Raw genomic sequence first — 17962 nt, forward strand, 5'->3', positions numbered from 1 at the left:
TTTTATTTATTTGCTTTCATATTTTTTTTTGTTATTGATTTGCACCCTGTTTTTTTCCCTCATCGCGCAAGTCTAAATTGTCATGAAATCAATCCATCACGCTTACGGTGATATATTTGCGCCGACAACTTTGGGCGACGATCCGGGTTTTGATCGAGCCGTACCGTTCCTGATTTGTCTCGCGCCTTCAGATCCGCCTTCATGCGTCGACAAGAAGAAAAATATGAAGCAATCGTACCGACGGAGCTAAATTACTACAGGATAAAGAACGAATACGAAATTTGGATTTCGAAACAAAAAAAAGAGGGGTGCAACACGAGAACTTCCCAGGGGGTCACCCATTCTAGTACTACTCTCGCCCAAGCACGCTTAACTTCGGAGTTCTGATGGGATCCGGTGCATTAGTGCTGGTATGAACGCACCCGCCATGTTCCTTTCGCTTTATTCTTTTAAACTACCCCGTCCTGCGAAGCAGTGTGGCTTTTCTAGACCGGAATTCATTTTAAGCGTCAATTGAAGCATTTTCCTCTTATCTTTTATTTATTTACTTTATATTTTTTTTTGTTATTTGATTTGCACCCTGTTTTTTCTTCATCGCGCAAACTCTAAGATTGCCATGAATCAATCCATCACGCTTTGCGGGTGATACATTCGCGCCACAATTTGACGACGATCCGGGTTCTTAATCGGCCTACCGTTCCTGATTTGTTCGCGCCTATTCAGCATCCGCCATTCCATGCTCGACAAGAAGGCCAAGAATATGAAGCAATCGTTCCGACGAGCTAAATTACTACAGGAATAAAAGAACGGAATACGAAATTGGATTTCGAAACAAAAAAATGAGAAGGTGCAAACAGCGAGAACTTCCCAGGGGTCAACCATTCTAGTTACTACTCTTCGCCAAGCACGCTTAACTCGGAGTTTCTGATGGGATACGGTGCATTAGTGCTGTATGATCGCAACCACACGTTCCTTTCGCTTTTCTTTTAAACTACCCCGTTATCCCAGCGAGAGCACGTGCTGGCTTTCTAGACCGGAATTCATTTAAGCGTCAATTTGAAAGCATTTCCTCTTATCTTTTATTTTATTTACTTTATATTGTTTTTTTGTTATTGATTTGCACCCTGTTTTTTTCCATTCATCCCGCAACCTCTAAATTATTCAATAAATCAATCCTTCACGCTTGCGGTGATAACATTTGCGGCGACAAATTTGAGCGCATGATCCGGGCTCTGATCGAGCCGTTACCGTTCCTGAATTCTCTCAGCGCCTTCAAACCGCCTTCATGCTTCGAGCAAGAAGCAAAATATAAGCAATCGTTTCCGAAGACCTAAATTACGTACAGGATAAAGAACGATAGAAAATTTGAATTTCGAAACAAAAAAAAGAGTGGGGTGCAACAAGAGAACTTTCCAGGTCACCGTCCTAGATACTGCTCACCGCACCGAAGCACGACTTAATTCGGAGTATCTGGAGGGATCCGGTGCATTAGTGCTGGTATGATCGCACCCGCCATGTTTCTTTCGCTTTATTCTTTTAAACTACCCCGTCCTGCGAAGCAGTGTGGCTTTTCTAGACCGGAATTCATTTTAAGCGTTAATTGAAGCATTTTCCTCTTATCCTTTTATTTATTTACTTTATATTTTTTTTTGTTATTGATTTGCACCCTGTTTTTTTCCATCATCCCGCAACTCTAAATTATCATAAAATCAATCCTTCACGCTTGCGGTGATACATTTGCGCCGACAAATTTGAGCGACGATCCGGGCTTTGATCGAGCCGTACCGTTCCTGATTTGTCTCGCGCCTTCAGATCCTCCTTCACGCTTCGACAAGAAGCAAAATATTAAGCAATCGTTCCGACGGAGCTAAATTACTACAGGATAAAGAACGAATAGGAAATTTGGATTTCGAAACAAAAAAGAGAGGTGTGCAACACGAGGACTTCCCAGGGGGTCACCAATCCTAGTACTACGCTCGCCCAAACACGCTTAATTTCGGAGTTCTGATGGGATCCGGTGCATTAGTGCTGGTATGATCGCTCCCGCCATATTCCTTTCGCTTTATTCTTTTAAACTACCCCGTCCTGCGAAGTAGTGTGGCTTTTCTAGACCGAAATTCATTTTAAGCGTCAATTGAAGCATTTTCCTCTTATACTTTTATTTATTTACTTTATATTTTTTTTTGTTATTGATTTGCACCCTGTTTTTTTCCATCATCCCGCAACTCTAAATTATCATTAAATCAATCCTTCACGCTTGCGGTGATACATTTGCGCCGACAAATTTGAGCGATGATCCGGGCTTTGATCGAGCCGTACCGTTCCTGAATTCTCTCGCGCCTTCAGATCCGCCTTCATGCTTCGAGAAGAAGCAAAATATAAAGCAATCGTTCCGAAGGACCTAAATTACTACAGGATAAAGAACGAATAGAAAATTTGAATTTCGAAACAAAAAAGAGTGGTGTGCAACAAGAGGAATTCCCAGGGGGTCACCCGTCCTAATACTGCTCACGCCCAAGCACGCTTAACTTCGGAGTTCTGATGGGATCCGGTGCATTAGTGCTGGTATGATCGCACCCGCCATGTTCCTTTCGCTTTATTCTTTTAAACTACCCCGTCCTGCGAAGCAGTGTGGCTTTTCTAGACCGGAATTCATTTTAAGCGTCATTGAAGCATTTTCCTCTTATACTTTTATTGATTTACTTTATATTTTTTAGTAATTTGCACCCTGTTTTTTTCCATCATCCCGCAAACCTCTAATTATCATAAAATCCAATCCTTCACCGCTTGCGGTGATACATTTGCGCCGACAAATTGATGCGATGATCGGGCTTTTGATCGAGCCGTACCGTTCCTGATTCTCTTATGCGCTTCGGATCCTCCTTCACGGCTTCGACAGAGAAGCAAAATATTAAGCAATCGTTCCGCAGGACGCTAAATTACTACAGGATAAGAGAAACGAATAGAAAAATTGAGTTTCGAAACAAAAAAAGAGTGGATGCACAAGAGGAATTCCCAGGGGTCACCCGTCCTAATACTGCCTCACGCGCCAGCAGCTTACTTCGATGTTCTGATGGGCCGGTGCATTGTGCTGGTAATCGATCGCACCGCCATTTCCTTTCGCTTTATTCTTTGAAACTTACCCCGTCCCTGCGAGCAAGTGTGGCTTTCTAGACCGGAATTCATTTTAAGCGTCAATTGAAGCAGTTTTCCTCTTATTACTATTTATTTATTACATTTAATTTTTGTTCATTGATTTGCACCCTGGTTTTTTTCCAGTTCATCCCGCAACTCTAAGTATCATAAATCAAATCTTTCACGCTTGCGGTTATACATTTGCGCCGACAAATTTGAGCGATGATCCGGGCTTTGATCGAGCCGTACCGTTCCTGAATTCTCTCGCGCCTTCAGATCCGCCTTCATGCTTCGAGAAGAAGCAAAATATAAAGCAATCGTTCCGAAGGACCTAAATTACTACAGGATAAAGAACGAATAGAAAATTTGAATTTCGAAACAAAAAAGAGTGGGGTGCAACAATAGGAATTCCCAGGGGGTCACCCGTCCTAATACTGCTCACGCCCAAGCACGCTTAACTTCGGAGTTCTGATGGGATCCGGTGCATTAGTGCTGGTATGATCGCACCCGCCATGTTTCTTTCGCTTTATTCTTTTAAACTACCCCGTCCTGCGAAGCAGTGTGGCTTTTCTAGACCGGAATTCATTTTAAGCGTCAATTGAAGCATTTTCCTCTTATCCTTTTATTTATTTACTTTATATTTTTTTTTGTTATTGATTTGCACCCTGTTTTTTTCCATCATCCCGCAACTCTAAATTATCATAAAATCAATCCTTCACGCTTGCGGTGATACATTTGCGCCGACAAATTTGAGCGACGATCCGGGCTTTGATCGAGCCGTACCGTTCCTGATTTGTCTCGCGCCTTCAGATCCTCCTTCACGCTTCGACAAGAAGCAAAATATTAAGCAATCGTTCCGACGGAGCTAAATTACTACAGGATAAAGAACGAATAGGAAATTTGGATTTCGAAACAAAAAAGAGAGGGGTGCAACACGAGGACTTCCCAGGGGGTCACCAATCCTAGTACTACTCTCGCCCAACCACGCTTAATTTCGGAGTTCTGATGGGATCCGGTGCATTAGTGCTGGTATAATCGCTCCCGCCATATTCCTTTCGCTTTATTCTTTTAAACTACCCCGTCCTGCGAAGCAGTGTGGCTTTTTTAGACCGAAATTCATTTTAAGCGTCAATTCAAGCATTTTTCTCTTATCCTTATATTTATTTGCTTTCATATTTTTTTTTGTTATTGATTTGCACCCTATTTTTTTCCGTCATCGCGCAACAATAAATTGTCATGAAATTAATCCATCACGCTTGCGCTGATACATTTGCGCCGACAAATTTGAGCGATGATCCGGGCTTTGATCGAGCCGTACCGTTCCTGAATTCTCTCGCGCCTTCAGATCCGCCTTCATGCTTCGAGAAGAAGCAAAATATAAAGCAATCGTTCCGAAGGACCTAAATTACTACAGGATAAAGAACGAATAGAAAATTTGAATTTCGAAACAAAAAAGAGTGGGGTGCAACAAGAGGAATTCCCAGGGGGTCACCCGTCCTAATACTGCTCACGCCCAAGCACGCTTAACTTCGGAGTTCTGATGGGATACGGTGCATTAGTGCTGGTATGATCGCACCCACAACGTTCCTTTCGCTTTATTCTTTTAAACTACCCCGTCCAGCGAAGCAGTGTGGCTTTTCTAGACCGGAATTCATTTTAAGCGTCAATTGAAGCATTTTCCTCTTATACTTTTATTTATTTACTTTATATTTTTTTTTGTTATTGATTTGCACCCTGTTTTTTTCCATCATCCCGCAACTCTAAATTATCATAAAATCAATCCTTCACGCTTGCGGTGATACATTTGCGCCGACAAATTTGAGCGATGATCCGGGCTTTGATCGAGCCGTACCGTTCCTGAATTCTCTCGCGCCTTCAGATCCGCCTTCATGCTTCGAGAAGAAGCAAAATATAAAGCAATCGTTCCGAAGGACCTAAATTACTACAGGATAAAGAACGAATAGAAAATTTGAATTTCGAAACAAAAAAGAGTGGGGTGCAACAAGAGGAATTCCCAGGGGGTCACCCGTCCTAATACTGCTCACGCCCAAGCACGCTTAACTTCGGAGTTCTGATGGGATCCGGTGCATTAGTGCTGGTATGATCGCACCCGCCATGTTCCTTTCGCTTTATTCTTTTAAACTACCCCGTCCTGCGAAGCAGTGTGGCTTTTCTAGACCGGAATTCATTTTAAGCGTCAATTGAAGCATTTTCCTCTTATACTTTTATTTATTTACTTTATATTTTTTTTTGTTATTGATTTGCACCCTGTTTTTTTCCATCATCCCGCAACTCTAAATTATCATAAAATCAATCCTTCACGCTTGCGGTGATACATTTGCGCCGACAAATTTGAGCGATGATCCGGGCTTTGATCGAGCCGTACCGTTCCTGAATTCTCTCGCGCCTTCAGATCCGCCTTCATGCTTCGAGAAGAAGCAAAATATAAAGCAATCGTTCCGAAGGACCTAAATTACTACAGGATAAAGAACGAATAGAAAATTTGAATTTCGAAACAAAAAAGAGTGGGGTGCAACAATAGGAATTCCCAGGGGGTCACCCGTCCTAATACTGCTCACGCCCAAGCACGCTTAACTTCGGAGTTCTGATGGGATCCGGTGCATTAGTGCTGGTATGATCGCACCCGCCATGTTTCTTTCGCTTTATTCTTTTAAACTACCCCGTCCTGCGAAGCAGTGTGGCTTTTCTAGACCGGAATTCATTTTAAGCGTCAATTGAAGCATTTTCCTCTTATCCTTTTATTTATTTACTTTATATTTTTTTTTGTTATTGATTTGCACCCTGTTTTTTTCCCTCATCGCGCAACTCTAAATTGCCATGAAATCAATCCATCACGCTTGCGGTGATACATTTGCGCCGACAAATTTGAGCGACGATCCGGGTTTTGATCGAGCCGTACCGTTCCTGATTTGTCTCGCGCCTTCAGATCCGCCTTCATGCGTCGACAAGAAGCAAAATATGAAGCAATCGTTCCGACGGAGCTAAATTACTACAGGATAAAGAACGAATACGAAATTTGGATTTCGAAACAAAAAAAAGAGGGGTGCAACACGAGAACTTCCCAGGGGGTCACCCATTCTAGTACTACTCTCGCCCAAGCACGCTTAACTTCGGAGTTCTGATGGGATACGGTGCATTAGTGCTGGTATGATCGCACCCACAACGTTCCTTTCGCTTTATTCTTTTAAACTACCCCGTCCAGCGAAGCAGTGTGGCTTTTCTAGACCGGAATTCATTTTAAGCGTCAATTGAAGCATTTTCCTCTTATACTTTTATTTATTTACTTTATATTTTTTTTTGTTATTAATTTGCACCCTATTTTTTTCCATCATCCCGCAACTCTAAATTATCATAAAATCAATCCTTCACGCTTGCGGTGATACATTTGCGCCGACAAATTTGAGCGTTGATCCGGGCTTTGATCGAGCCGTACCGTTCCTGAATTCTCTCGCGCCTTCAGATCCGCCTTCATGCTTCGAGAAGAAGCAAAATATAAAGCAATCGTTCCGAAGGACCTAAATTACAACAGGATAAAGAACGAATAGAAAATTTGAATTTCGAAACAAAAAAGAGTGGGGTGCAACAAGAGGAATTCCCAGGGGGTCACCCGTCCTAATACTGCTCACGCCCAAGCACGCTTAACTTCGGAGTTCTGATGGGATCCGGTGCATTAGTGCTGGTATGATCGCACCCGCCATGTTCCTTTCGCTTTATTCTTTTAAACTACCCCGTCCTGCGAAGCAGTGTGGCTTTTCTAGACCGGAATTCATTTTAAGCGTCAATTGAAGCATTTTCCTCTTATCCTTTTATTTATTTGCTTTCATATTTTTTTTTGTTATTGATTTGCACCCTGTTTTTTTCCCTCATCGCGCAAGTCTAAATTGTCATGAAATCAATCCATCACGCTTACGGTGATATATTTGCGCCGACAACTTTGGGCGACGATCCGGGTTTTGATCGAGCCGTACCGTTCCTGATTTGTCTCGCGCCTTCAGATCCGCCTTCATGCGTCGACAAGAAGAAAAATATGAAGCAATCGTACCGACGGAGCTAAATTACTACAGGATAAAGAACGAATACGAAATTTGGATTTCGAAACAAAAAAAAGAGGGGTGCAACACGAGAACTTCCCAGGGGGTCACCCATTCTAGTACTACTCTCGCCCAAGCACGCTTAACTTCGGAGTTCTGATGGGATCCGGTGCATTAGTGCTGGTATGATCGCACCCGCCATGTTCCTTTCGCTTTATTCTTTTAAACTACCCCGTCCTGCGAAGCAGTGTGGCTTTTCTAGACCGGAATTCATTTTAAGCGTCAATTGAAGCATTTTCCTCTTATCCTTTTATTTATTTACTTTATATTTTTTTTTGTTATTGATTTGCACCCTGTTTTTTTCCCTCATCGCGCAACTCTAAATTGCCATGAAATCAATCCATCACGCTTGCGGTGATACATTTGCGCCGACAAATTTGAGCGACGATCCGGGTTTTGATCGAGCCGTACCGTTCCTGATTTGTCTCGCGCCTTCAGATCCGCCTTCATGCGTCGACAAGAAGCAAAATATGAAGCAATCGTTCCGACGGAGCTAAATTACTACAGGATAAAGAACGAATACGAAATTTGGATTTCGAAACAAAAAAAAGAGGGGTGCAACACGAGAACTTCCCAGGGGGTCACCCATTCTAGTACTACTCTCGCCCAAGCACGCTTAACTTCGGAGTTCTGATGGGATACGGTGCATTAGTGCTGGTATGATCGCACCCACAACGTTCCTTTCGCTTTATTCTTTTAAACTACCCCGTCCAGCGAAGCAGTGTGGCTTTTCTAGACCGGAATTCATTTTAAGCGTCAATTGAAGCATTTTCCTCTTATACTTTTATTTATTTACTTTATATTTTTTTTTGTTATTGATTTGCACCCTGTTTTTTTCCATCATCCCGCAACTCTAAATTATCATAAAATCAATCCTTCACGCTTGCGGTGATACATTTGCGCCGACAAATTTGAGCGATGATCCGGGCTTTGATCGAGCCGTACCGTTCCTGAATTCTCTCGCGCCTTCAGATCCGCCTTCATGCTTCGAGAAGAAGCAAAATATAAAGCAATCGTTCCGAAGGACCTAAATTACTACAGGATAAAGAACGAATAGAAAATTTGAATTTCGAAACAAAAAAGAGTGGGGTGCAACAAGAGGAACTTCCCAGGGGGTCACCCGTCCTAATACTGCTCACGCCCAAGCACGCTTAACTTCGGAGTTCTGATGGGATCCGGTGCATTAGTGCTGGTATGATCGCACCCGCCATGTTCCTTTCGCTTTATTCTTTTAAACTACCCCGTCCTGCGAAGCAGTGTGGCTTTTCTAGACCGGAATTCATTTTAAGCGTCAATTGAAGCATTTTCCTCTTATCCTTTTATTTATTTACTTTATATTTTTTTTTGTTATTGATTTGCACCCTGTTTTTTTCCATTATCCCGCAACTCTAAATTATCATAAAATCAATCCTTCACGCTTGCGGTGGTACATTTGCGCCGACAAATTTGAGCGACGATCCGGGCTTTGATCGAGCCGTACCGTTCCTGATTTGTCTCGCGCCTTCAGATCCTCCTTCACGCTTCGACAAGAGGCAAAATATTAAGCAATCGTTCCGACGGAGCTAAATTACTACAGGATAAAGAACGAATAGGAAATTTGGATTTCGAAACAAAAAAGAGAGGGGTGCAACACGAGGACTTCCCAGGGGGTCACCAATCCTAGTACTACTCTCGCCCAACCACGCTTAATTTCGGAGTTCTGATGGGATCCGGTGCATTAGTGCTGGTATGATCGCTCCCGCCATATTCCTTTCGCTTTATTCTTTTAAACTACCCCGTCCTGCGAAGCAGTGTGGCTTTTTTAGACCGAAATTCATTTTAAGCGTCAATTCAAGCATTTTTCTCTTATCCTTATATTTATTTGCTTTCATATTTTTTTTTGTTATTGATTTGCACCCTATTTTTTTCCGTCATCGCGCAACAATAAATTGTCATGAAATTAATCCATCACGCTTGCGCTGATACATTTGCGCCGACAAATTTGAGCGATGATCCGGGCTTTGATCGAGCCGTACCGTTCCTGAATTCTCTCGCGCCTTCAGATCCGCCTTCATGCTTCGAGAAGAAGCAAAATATAAAGCAATCGTTCCGAAGGACCTAAATTACTACAGGATAAAGAACGAATAGAAAATTTGAATTTCGAAACAAAAAAGAGTGGGGTGCAACAAGAGGAATTCCCAGGGGGTCACCCGTCCTAATACTGCTCACGCCCAAGCACGCTTAACTTCGGAGTTCTGATGGGATACGGTGCATTAGTGCTGGTATGATCGCACCCACAACGTTCCTTTCGCTTTATTCTTTTAAACTACCCCGTCCAGCGAAGCAGTGTGGCTTTTCTAGACCGGAATTCATTTTAAGCGTCAATTGAAGCATTTTCCTCTTATACTTTTATTTATTTACTTTATATTTTTTTTTGTTATTGATTTGCACCCTGTTTTTTTCCATCATCCCGCAACTCTAAATTATCATAAAATCAATCCTTCACGCTTGCGGTGATACATTTGCGCCGACAAATTTGAGCGATGATCCGGGCTTTGATCGAGCCGTACCGTTCCTGATTTGTCTCGCGCCTTCAGATCCGCCTTCATGCTTCGACAAGAAGCAAAATATAAAGCAATCGTTCCGAAGGACCTAAATTACTACAGGATAAAGAACGAATAGAAAATTTGAATTTCGAAACAAAAAAGAGTGGGGTGCAACAAGAGGAATTCCCAGGGGGTCACCCGTCCTAATACTGCTCACGCCCAAGCACGCTTAACTTCGGAGTTCTGATGGGATCCGGTGCATTAGTGCTGGTATGATCGCACCCGCCATGTTCCTTTCGCTTTATTCTTTTAAACTACCCCGTCCTGCGAAGCAGTGTGGCTTTTCTAGACCGGAATTCATTTTAAGCGTCAATTGAAGCATTTTCCTCTTATACTTTTATTTATTTACTTTATATTTTTTTTTGTTATTGATTTGCACCCTGTTTTTTTCCATCATCCCGCAACTCTAAATTATCATAAAATCAATCTTTCACGCTTGCGGTGATACATTTGCGCCGACAAATTTGAGCGATGATCCGGGCTTTGATCGAGCCGTACCGTTCCTGAATTCTCTCGCGCCTTCAGATCCGCCTTCTTGCTTCGAGAAGAAGCAAAATATAAAGCAATCGTTCCGAAGGACCTAAATTACTACAGGATAAAGAACGAATAGAAAATTTGAATTTCGAAACAAAAAAGAGTGGGGTGCAACAACAGGAATTCCCAGGGGGTCACCCATCCTAGTACTATTCTCGCCCAAACACGCTTAACTTCGGAGTTCTGATGGGATCCGGTGCATTAGTGCTGGTATGATCGCACCCGCCATGTTCCATTCGCTTTATTCTTTTAAACCACCCCGTGCTGCGAAACAGTGTGGCTTTTCTGACCGAAATTCATTTTAAGCTTCGATTCATGCATTTTCCTCTTATCCTTTTATTTATTTACTTTATATTTTTTTTGTTATTGATATGCACCTTATTTTTTTCCCTCATCCCGCAACTCTAAATTATCATGAAATCAATCCTTCACGCTTGCGGTGATACATTTGCGCCCAAAAATTTGAGCGACGATCCGGGCTTTGATCGAACCGTACCGTTCCTGATTTGTCTCGCGCCTTCAGACCCGCCTTCATGCTTCGACAAGAAGCAAAATATAAAGCAATCGTTCCGACGGAGCTAAATTACTACAGGATAAAGAACGAATAGGAAATTTGAATTTCGAAACAAAAATGAGAGTGCAACACGAGGACTTCCCATGGGGTCACCCATCCTAGTACTACTCTCGCCCAAGCACGCTTAACTTCGGAGTTCTGATGGGATCCGGTGCATTAGTGCTGGTATGATCGCACCCGCCATGTTCCTTTCGCTTTATTCTTTTAAAATACCCCGTCCTGCGAAGCAGTGTGGCTTTTCTAGACCGAAATTAATTTTAAGCGTCAATTCAAGCATTTTCCTCTTATCCTTTTATTTATTTACTTTATATTTCTTTTTGTTATTGATTTGCACCCTATTTTTTTCCCTCATCCCGCAACTCTAAATTATCATGAAATCAATTCTTCACGCTTGCGGTGATTCATTTGCGCCGACAAATTTGAGCGACGATCCGGGCTTTGGTCGAGCAATACCGTTCCTGATTTGTCTCGCGCCTTCAGACCCGCCTTCATGCTTCGACAAGAAGCAAAATATAAAGCAATCGTTCCGACGGAGCTAAATCACTACAGGATGAAGAACGAATAGGAAATTTGGATTTCGAAACAAAAAAAAGAGGGGTGCAACACGAGGACTTCCCAGGGGGTCACCCATCCTAATACTACTCTCGCCTAAGCACGCTTAACTTCGGAGTTCTGATGGGATCCGGTGCATTAAAGCTGGTATGATCGCACCCGCCATTTTCCTTTCGCTTTATTCCTTTAAACTACCCAGTCCTGAAAAGCAGTGTGGCTTTTCTAGACCGAAATTCATTTTAAGCGTCAATACAAGTATTTTCCTCTTATCCTTTTATTTATTTACTTTATATTTTTTTTGTTATTGATTTGCACCTTATTTTTTTCCCTCATCCCGCAACTCTAAATTATCATGAAATCAATCCTTCACGCTTGCGGTGATACATTTGCGCCGACAAATTTGAGCGACGATCCGGGCTTTAATCGAGCCGTACCGTTCCTGATTTGTCTCGCGCCTTCAGACCCGCCTTCATGCTTCGACAAGAAGCAAAATATAAAGCAATCGTTCCGACGGAGCTAAATCACTACAGGATAAAGAACGAATAGGAAATTTGGATTTCGAAACAAAAAAAAGAGGGGTGCAACACGAGGACTTCCCAGGGGGTCACCCATCCTAATACTACTCTCGCCTAAGCACGCTTAACTTCGGAGTTCTGATGGGATCCGGTGCATTAAAGCTGGTATGATCGCACCCGCCATTTTCCTTTCGCTTTATTCCTTTAAACTACCCAGTCCTGAAAAGCAGTGTGGCTTTTCTAGACCGAAATTCATTTTAAGCGTCAATACAAGTATTTTCCTCTTATCCTTTTATTTATTTACTTTATATTTTTTTTGTTATTGATTTGCACCTTATTTTTTTCCCTCATCCCGCAACTCTAAATTATCATGAAATCAATCCTTCACGCTTGCGGTGATACATTTGCGCCGACAAATTTGAGCGACGATCCGGGCTTTGATCGAGCCGTACCGTTCCTGATTTGTCTCGCGCCTTCAGACCCGCCTTCATGCTTCGACAAGAAGCAAAATATAAAGTAATCGTTCCGACGGAGCTAAATTACTACAGGATAAAGAACGAATAGGAAATTTGGATTTCGAAACAGAAAAGAGAGGGGTGAAACACGAGCACTTCCCAGGGGGTCACCCATCCTAGTACTACTCTCGCCCAAGCACGCTTAACTTCGGAGTTCTGATGGGATCCGGTGCACTAGTGCTGGTATGATCGCACCCGCCATGTTCCTTTCGCTTTATTCTTTTAAACTACCCCGTCCTGCGAAGCAGTGTGGGTTTACTAGACCGAAATTCATTTTAAGCGTCAATTTAAGCATTTTTCTCTTATCCTTTTATTTATTTACTTTATATTTTTTTTTGTTATTGATTTGCACCCTGTTTTTTCCCTCATCCCGCAACTCTAAATTATCATGAAATCAATCATTCACGCTTGCGGTGATATATTTGCGCCGACAAATTTGAGCGACGATCCGGGCATTGATCGAGCAATACCGTTCCTGATTTGTCTCGCGCCTTCAGACCCGCCTTCATGTTTCGACAAGAAGCAAAATATAAAGCAATCGTTCCGACGGAGCTAAATTACTACAGGATAGAGAACGAATAGGAAATTTGGATTTCGAAACAAAAAAAATAGGGGTGCAACACGAGGACTTCCCAGGGGGTCACCCATCCTAGTACTACTCTCGCCCAAGCAAGCTTAACTTCGGAGTTCTGATGGGATCCGGTGCATTAGTGCTGGTATGATCGCACCCGCCATGTTCCTTTCGCTTTATTCTTTTAAAATACCCCGTCCTGCGAAGCAGTGTGGCTTTTCTAGACCGAAATTAATTTTAAGCGTCAATTCAAGCATTTTCCTCTTATCCTTTTATTTATTTACTTTATATTTCTTTTTGTTATTGATTTGCACCCTATTTTTTTCCCTCATCCCGCAACTCTAAATTATCATGAAATCAATCCTTCACGCTTGCGGTGATACATTTGCGCCGACAAATTTGAGCGACGATCCGGGCATTGATCGAGCAATACCGTTCCTGATTTGTCTCGCGCCTTCAGACCCGCCTTCATGTTTCGACAAGAAGCAAAATATAAAGCAATCGTTCCGACGGAGCTAAATTACTACAGGATAGAGAACGAATAGGAAATTTGGATTTCGAAACAAAAAAAATAGGGGTGCAACACGAGGACTTCCCAGGGGGTCACCCATCCTAGTACTACTCTCGCCCAAGCACGCTTAACTTCGGAGTTCTGATGGGATCCGGTGCATTAGTGCTGGTATGATCGCACCCGCCATGTTCCTTTCGCTTTATTCTTTTAAAATACCCCGTCCTGCGAAGCAGTGTGGCTTTTCTAGACCGAAATTAATTTTAAGCGTCAATTCAAGCATTTTCCTCTTATCCTTTCATTTATTTACTTTATATTTCTTTTTGTTATTGATTTGCACCCTATTTTTTTCCCTCATCCCGCAACTCTAAATTATCATGAAATCAATTCTTCACGCTTGCGGTGATTCATTTGCGCCGACAAATTTGAGCGACGATCCGGGCTTTGGTCGAGCAATACCGTTCCTGATTTGTCTCGCGCCTTCAGACCCGCCTTCATGCTTCGACAAGAAGCAAAATATAAAGCAATCGTTCCGACGGAGCTAAATTACTACAGGATAAAGAACGAATAGGAAATTTGGATTTCGAAACAAAAAAAAGAGGGGTGCAACACGAGGACTTCCCAGGGGGTCACCCATCCTAGTACTACTCTCGCCCAAGCACTCTTAACTTCGGAGTTCTGATGGGATCCGATGCATTAGTGCTGGTATGATCGCACCCGCCATGTTCCTTTCGCTTAATTCTTTTAAAATACCCGTCCTGCGAAGCAGTGTGGCTTTTCTAAGACCGAAATTAATTTTAAGCGTCAATTCAAGCATTTCCTCTTATCCTTTTATTTATTTACTTTATATTTCTTTTTGTTATTGATTTGCACCCTATTTTTTTCCCTCATCCCGCAACTCTAAATTATCAAGAAATCAATTCTTCACGCTTGCGGTGATACATTTGCGCCGACAATTTGAGCGACGATCCGGGCTTTGATCGAGCAATACCGTTCCTGATTTGTCTCGCGCCTTCAGACCCGCCTTCATGCTTCGACAAGAAGCAAAATATAAAGCAATCGTTCCGACGGAGCTAAATCACTACAGGATGAAGAACGAATAGGAAATTTGGATTTCGAAACAAAAAAAAGAGGGGTGCAACACGAGGACTTCCCAGGGGGTCACCCATCCTAATACTACTCTCGCCTAAGCACGCTTAACTTCGGAGTTCTGATGGGATCCGGTGCATTAAAGCTGGTATGATCGCAAGCGCCATTTTCCTTTCGCTTTATTCCTTTAAACTACCCAGTCCTGAAAAGCAGTGTGGCTTTTCTAGACCGAAATTCATTTTAAGCGTCAATACAAGTATTTTCCTCTTATCCTTTTATTTATTTACTTTATATTTTTTTTGTTATTGATTTGCACCTTATTTTTTTCCCTCATCCCGCAACTCTAAATTATCATGAAATCAATCCTTCACGCTTGCGGTGATACATTTGCGCCGACAAATTTGAGCGACGATCCGGGCTTTGATCGAGCCGTACCGTTCCTGATTTGTCTCGCGCCTTCAGACCCGCCTTCATGCTTCGACAAGAAGCAAAATATAAAGTAATCGTTCCGACGGAGCTAAATTACTACAGGATAAAGAACGAATAGGAAATTTGGATTTCGAAACAAAAAAGAGAGGGGTGAAACACGAGCACTTCCCAGGGGGTCACCCATCCTAGTACTACCCTCGCCCAAGCACGCTTAACTTCGGAGTTCTGATGGGATCCGGTGCACTAGTGCTGGTATGATCGCACCCGCCATGTTCCTTTCGCTTTATTCTTTTAAACTACCCCGTCCTGCGAAGCAGTGTGGGTTTACTAGACCGAAATTCATTTTAAGCGTCAATTTAAGCATTTTTCTCTTATCCTTTTATTTATTTACTTTATATTTTTTTTTGTTATTGATTTGCACCCTGTTTTTTCCCTCATCCCGCAACTCTAAATTATCATGAAATCAATCATTCACGCTTGCGGTGATATATTTGCGCCGACAAATTTGAGCGACGATCCGGGCATTGATCGAGCAATACCGTTCCTGATTTGTCTCGCGCCTTCAGACCCGCCTTCATGTTTCGACAAGAAGCAAAATATAAAGCAATCGTTCCGACGGAGCTAAATTACTACAGGATAGAGAACGAATAGGAAATTTGGATTTCGAAACAAAAAAAATAGGGGTGCAACACGAGGACTTCCCAGGGGGTCACCCATCCTAGTACTACTCTCGCCCAAGCACGCTTAACTTCGGAGTTCTGATGGGATCCGGTGCATTAGTGCTGGTATGATCGCACCCGCCATGTTCCTTTCGCTTTATTCTTTTAAAATACCCCGTCCTGCGAAGCAGTGTGGCTTTTCTAGACCGAAATTAATTTTAAGCGTCAATTCAAGCATTTTCCTCTTATCCTTTTATTTATTTACTTTATATTTCTTTTTGTTATTGATTTGCACCCTATTTTTTTCCCTCATCCCGCAACTCTAAATTATCATGAAATCAATCCTTCACGCTTGCGGTGATACATTTGCGCCGACAAATTTGAGCGACGATCCGGGCATTGATCGAGCAATACCGTTCCTGATTTGTCTCGCGCCTTCAGACCCGCCTTCATGTTTCGACAAGAAGCAAAATATAAAGCAATCGTTCCGACGGAGCTAAATTACTACAGGATAAAGAACGAATAGGAAATTTGGATTTCGAAACAAAAAAAAGAGGGGTGCAACACGAGGACTTCCCAGGGGGTCACCCATCCTAGTACTACTCTCGCCAAGCAAGCTTAACTTCGGAGTTCTGATGGGATCCGGTGCATAGTGCTGGTATGATCGCACCCGCCATGTTTGCCTTTCGCTTTAATTCTTTTAAAACTACCCGTCCTGCGAAGCAGTGTGGCTTTTCTAGACGAAATTAATTTTAAGCGTCAATTCAAGCATTTTCCTCTTATCCTTTCATTTATTTACTTTATATTTCTTTTTGTTATTGATTTGCACCCTATTTTTTTCCCTCATCCCGCAACTCTAAATTATCATGAAATCAATCCTTCACGCTTGCGGTGATACATTTGCGCCGACAAATTTGAGCGACGATCCGGGCTTTGGTCGAGCCGTACCGTTCCTGATTTGTCTCGCGCCTTCAGACCCGCCTTCATGCTTCGACAAGAAGCAAAATATAAAGTAATCGTTCCGACGGAGCTAAATTACTACAGGATAAAGAACGAATAGGAAATTTGGATTTCGAAACAAAAAAGAGAGGGGTGAAACACGAGCACTTCCCAGGGGGTCACCCATCCTAGTACTACCCTCGCCCAAGCACGCTTAACTTCGGAGTTCTGATGGGATCCGGTGCACTAGTGCTGGTATGATCGCACCCGCCATGTTCCTTTCGCTTTATTCTTTTAAACTACCCCGTCCTGCGAAGCAGTGTGGGTTTACTAGACCGAAATTCATTTTAAGCGTCAATTTAAGCATTTTTCTCTTATCCTTTTATTTATTTACTTTATATTTTTTTTTGTTATTGATTTGCACCCTGTTTTTTCCCTCATCCCGCAACTCTAAATTATCATGAAATCAATCATTCACGCTTGCGGTGATATATTTGCGCCGACAAATTTGAGCGACGATCCGGGCATTGATCGAGCAATACCGTTCCTGATTTGTCTCGCGCCTTCAGACCCGCCTTCATGTTTCGACAAGAAGCAAAATATAAAGCAATCGTTCCGACGGAGCTAAATTACTACAGGATAGAGAACGAATAGGAAATTTGGATTTCGAAACAAAAAAAATAGGGGTGCAACACGAGGACTTCCCAGGGGGTCACCCATCCTAGTACTACTCTCGCCCAAGCAAGCTTAACTTCGGAGTTCTGATGGGATCCGGTGCATTAGTGCTGGTATGATCGCACCCGCCATGTTCCTTTCGCTTTATTCTTTTAAAATACCCCGTCCTGCGAAGCAGTGTGGCTTTTCTAGACCGAAATTAATTTTAAGCGTCAATTCAAGCATTTTCCTCTTATCCTTTTATTTATTTACTTTATATTTCTTTTTGTTATTGATTTGCACCCTATTTTTTTCCCTCATCCCGCAACTCTAAATTATCATGAAATCAATCCTTCACGCTTGCGGTGATACATTTGCGCCGACAAATTTGAGCGACGATCCGGGCATTGATCGAGCAATACCGTTCCTGATTTGTCTCGCGCCTTCAGACCCGCCTTCATGTTTCGACAAGAAGCAAAATATAAAGCAATCGTTCCGACGGAGCTAAATTACTACAGGATAGAGAACGAATAGGAAATTTGGATTTCGAAACAAAAAAAATAGGGGTGCAACACGAGGACTTCCCAGGGG

The 17962-nt window shown here is 42.5% G+C and overlaps 30 non-coding genes across 30 annotated transcripts; all 30 read right to left on the reverse strand.

Annotated features, from left to right (window-relative positions):
* Positions 1-305: 305 nt before the first annotated feature.
* LOC113755928 lies at positions 306-424 on the reverse strand. Its single transcript, XR_003465787.1, has one exon. It is a non-coding gene; the product is annotated as a 5S ribosomal RNA (ribosomal RNA).
* A 1502-nt stretch (positions 425-1926) lies between these two features.
* LOC113755956 lies at positions 1927-2045 on the reverse strand. Its single transcript, XR_003465813.1, has one exon. It is a non-coding gene; the product is annotated as a 5S ribosomal RNA (ribosomal RNA).
* A 415-nt stretch (positions 2046-2460) lies between these two features.
* Positions 2461-2579, reverse strand: LOC113755947. Its single transcript, XR_003465805.1, has one exon. It is a non-coding gene; the product is annotated as a 5S ribosomal RNA (ribosomal RNA).
* Positions 2580-3525: 946 nt separating this feature from the next.
* LOC113755944 lies at positions 3526-3644 on the reverse strand. The gene has a single exon (XR_003465802.1). It is a non-coding gene; the product is annotated as a 5S ribosomal RNA (ribosomal RNA).
* Positions 3645-4059: 415 nt separating this feature from the next.
* LOC113755953 lies at positions 4060-4178 on the reverse strand. The gene has a single exon (XR_003465810.1). It is a non-coding gene; the product is annotated as a 5S ribosomal RNA (ribosomal RNA).
* Positions 4179-4594: 416 nt separating this feature from the next.
* On the reverse strand, positions 4595-4713 carry LOC113755954. Its single transcript, XR_003465811.1, has one exon. It is a non-coding gene; the product is annotated as a 5S ribosomal RNA (ribosomal RNA).
* A 415-nt stretch (positions 4714-5128) lies between these two features.
* Positions 5129-5247, reverse strand: LOC113755941. The gene has a single exon (XR_003465799.1). It is a non-coding gene; the product is annotated as a 5S ribosomal RNA (ribosomal RNA).
* A 415-nt stretch (positions 5248-5662) lies between these two features.
* On the reverse strand, positions 5663-5781 carry LOC113755945. Its single transcript, XR_003465803.1, has one exon. It is a non-coding gene; the product is annotated as a 5S ribosomal RNA (ribosomal RNA).
* A 415-nt stretch (positions 5782-6196) lies between these two features.
* LOC113755931 lies at positions 6197-6315 on the reverse strand. Its single transcript, XR_003465790.1, has one exon. It is a non-coding gene; the product is annotated as a 5S ribosomal RNA (ribosomal RNA).
* Positions 6316-6730: 415 nt separating this feature from the next.
* On the reverse strand, positions 6731-6849 carry LOC113755942. The gene has a single exon (XR_003465800.1). It is a non-coding gene; the product is annotated as a 5S ribosomal RNA (ribosomal RNA).
* Positions 6850-7265: 416 nt separating this feature from the next.
* Positions 7266-7384, reverse strand: LOC113755950. Its single transcript, XR_003465808.1, has one exon. It is a non-coding gene; the product is annotated as a 5S ribosomal RNA (ribosomal RNA).
* A 415-nt stretch (positions 7385-7799) lies between these two features.
* LOC113755932 lies at positions 7800-7918 on the reverse strand. Its single transcript, XR_003465791.1, has one exon. It is a non-coding gene; the product is annotated as a 5S ribosomal RNA (ribosomal RNA).
* A 415-nt stretch (positions 7919-8333) lies between these two features.
* On the reverse strand, positions 8334-8453 carry LOC113755946. The gene has a single exon (XR_003465804.1). It is a non-coding gene; the product is annotated as a 5S ribosomal RNA (ribosomal RNA).
* Positions 8454-8868: 415 nt separating this feature from the next.
* LOC113755949 lies at positions 8869-8987 on the reverse strand. Its single transcript, XR_003465807.1, has one exon. It is a non-coding gene; the product is annotated as a 5S ribosomal RNA (ribosomal RNA).
* A 416-nt stretch (positions 8988-9403) lies between these two features.
* Positions 9404-9522, reverse strand: LOC113755955. Its single transcript, XR_003465812.1, has one exon. It is a non-coding gene; the product is annotated as a 5S ribosomal RNA (ribosomal RNA).
* Positions 9523-9937: 415 nt separating this feature from the next.
* On the reverse strand, positions 9938-10056 carry LOC113755943. The gene has a single exon (XR_003465801.1). It is a non-coding gene; the product is annotated as a 5S ribosomal RNA (ribosomal RNA).
* A 415-nt stretch (positions 10057-10471) lies between these two features.
* LOC113755933 lies at positions 10472-10590 on the reverse strand. Its single transcript, XR_003465792.1, has one exon. It is a non-coding gene; the product is annotated as a 5S ribosomal RNA (ribosomal RNA).
* A 410-nt stretch (positions 10591-11000) lies between these two features.
* LOC113755957 lies at positions 11001-11119 on the reverse strand. The gene has a single exon (XR_003465814.1). It is a non-coding gene; the product is annotated as a 5S ribosomal RNA (ribosomal RNA).
* A 415-nt stretch (positions 11120-11534) lies between these two features.
* Positions 11535-11653, reverse strand: LOC113755938. The gene has a single exon (XR_003465796.1). It is a non-coding gene; the product is annotated as a 5S ribosomal RNA (ribosomal RNA).
* Positions 11654-12067: 414 nt separating this feature from the next.
* Positions 12068-12186, reverse strand: LOC113755940. Its single transcript, XR_003465798.1, has one exon. It is a non-coding gene; the product is annotated as a 5S ribosomal RNA (ribosomal RNA).
* A 414-nt stretch (positions 12187-12600) lies between these two features.
* LOC113755934 lies at positions 12601-12719 on the reverse strand. Its single transcript, XR_003465793.1, has one exon. It is a non-coding gene; the product is annotated as a 5S ribosomal RNA (ribosomal RNA).
* A 414-nt stretch (positions 12720-13133) lies between these two features.
* On the reverse strand, positions 13134-13252 carry LOC113755929. Its single transcript, XR_003465788.1, has one exon. It is a non-coding gene; the product is annotated as a 5S ribosomal RNA (ribosomal RNA).
* Positions 13253-13667: 415 nt separating this feature from the next.
* Positions 13668-13786, reverse strand: LOC113755927. The gene has a single exon (XR_003465786.1). It is a non-coding gene; the product is annotated as a 5S ribosomal RNA (ribosomal RNA).
* A 415-nt stretch (positions 13787-14201) lies between these two features.
* LOC113755958 lies at positions 14202-14320 on the reverse strand. The gene has a single exon (XR_003465815.1). It is a non-coding gene; the product is annotated as a 5S ribosomal RNA (ribosomal RNA).
* A 413-nt stretch (positions 14321-14733) lies between these two features.
* On the reverse strand, positions 14734-14852 carry LOC113755948. The gene has a single exon (XR_003465806.1). It is a non-coding gene; the product is annotated as a 5S ribosomal RNA (ribosomal RNA).
* A 414-nt stretch (positions 14853-15266) lies between these two features.
* On the reverse strand, positions 15267-15385 carry LOC113755936. The gene has a single exon (XR_003465794.1). It is a non-coding gene; the product is annotated as a 5S ribosomal RNA (ribosomal RNA).
* A 414-nt stretch (positions 15386-15799) lies between these two features.
* On the reverse strand, positions 15800-15918 carry LOC113755939. Its single transcript, XR_003465797.1, has one exon. It is a non-coding gene; the product is annotated as a 5S ribosomal RNA (ribosomal RNA).
* Positions 15919-16333: 415 nt separating this feature from the next.
* LOC113755952 lies at positions 16334-16450 on the reverse strand. The gene has a single exon (XR_003465809.1). It is a non-coding gene; the product is annotated as a 5S ribosomal RNA (ribosomal RNA).
* A 417-nt stretch (positions 16451-16867) lies between these two features.
* LOC113755937 lies at positions 16868-16986 on the reverse strand. Its single transcript, XR_003465795.1, has one exon. It is a non-coding gene; the product is annotated as a 5S ribosomal RNA (ribosomal RNA).
* Positions 16987-17400: 414 nt separating this feature from the next.
* On the reverse strand, positions 17401-17519 carry LOC113755930. The gene has a single exon (XR_003465789.1). It is a non-coding gene; the product is annotated as a 5S ribosomal RNA (ribosomal RNA).
* Positions 17520-17962: the final 443 nt, after the last annotated feature.

The sequence above is a fragment of the Coffea eugenioides genome, unplaced genomic scaffold (assembly GCF_003713205.1).
Source record: "Coffea eugenioides isolate CCC68of unplaced genomic scaffold, Ceug_1.0 ScVebR1_1865;HRSCAF=2795, whole genome shotgun sequence".
Lineage (NCBI taxonomy): Eukaryota > Viridiplantae > Streptophyta > Magnoliopsida > Gentianales > Rubiaceae > Coffea > Coffea eugenioides.